This window comes from Octodon degus, unplaced genomic scaffold (assembly GCF_000260255.1).
Source record: "Octodon degus isolate 3935 unplaced genomic scaffold, OctDeg1.0 scaffold00131, whole genome shotgun sequence".
Classification (NCBI taxonomy): domain Eukaryota; kingdom Metazoa; phylum Chordata; class Mammalia; order Rodentia; family Octodontidae; genus Octodon; species Octodon degus.
In genome coordinates, this window is record NW_004524707.1 from 649,429 (window position 1) to 650,254 (window position 826).

Consider the following 826-nt stretch of genomic DNA (forward strand, 5'->3'; position numbering starts at 1 on the left):
GCAATCTCCAGGTTAGCCCTGTAGCTGGCCATGCTGTCTCCTCTTCCCCACCAGCAGGAGAGGTCATTGACTCCATTCCCTGACAAAGCTCACGAGACCCAGGATCAAGCAACTCCTCACCGGGAAACAAAAGGAAATGGTCCTGTATTTCGCCAACGGAGTTGGATAAAAACTGATAACAAAGTTAGGCACAACTTAATGAAGAAAACCAAACCAGGTCTATAAGGAATCACACCTGAAATGGATAACATTTCTGCTGTATCAGTGTTATGGTTGTGTCTAGTTGTCCCCCAAAGCCTCATGCAGTCATGGGGTAGACTTCTAGAGTTTGTGATTAACTCATGATCCCCTGGGACTGTGGGTCTGCTGGGCTATGGGCGTGAGTGCTGCACCAGCCTGGGCAGGTAGCCTGATTGCAACTTAAGGGAGACAGGCTTGCTCCTGTTGCCACTGTTGCTGCTGCTCCTGACCTTTCGCTCTTGCTGTTTTGCTGTTTTCTGCTGCCATGAACACTGCGTTCTGCCATGTGACACTCTTTCCTGGAGTTGGCTGAGAATGGACTGAACCCTCCACTAACTGTGAGATAAATAAACCTTTCCTTTCTTAATTCTGGGTGTCAGGTATTTGTCCCAGCAATGAAGAAAAGTAACCAAGACAATCAGTGTCACTATCATTTTGCCATACCAAGCTGTAAATGTTGTCACTGTCTGCTGATTGCACATGTTTTATTGGGAACCTAATCTATCTTTCTTTCTTTCTTTCTTTCTTTCTTTCTTTCTTTCTTTCTTTCTTTCTTTCTTTCTTTCTTTCCTTCCTCCCTCCCTCC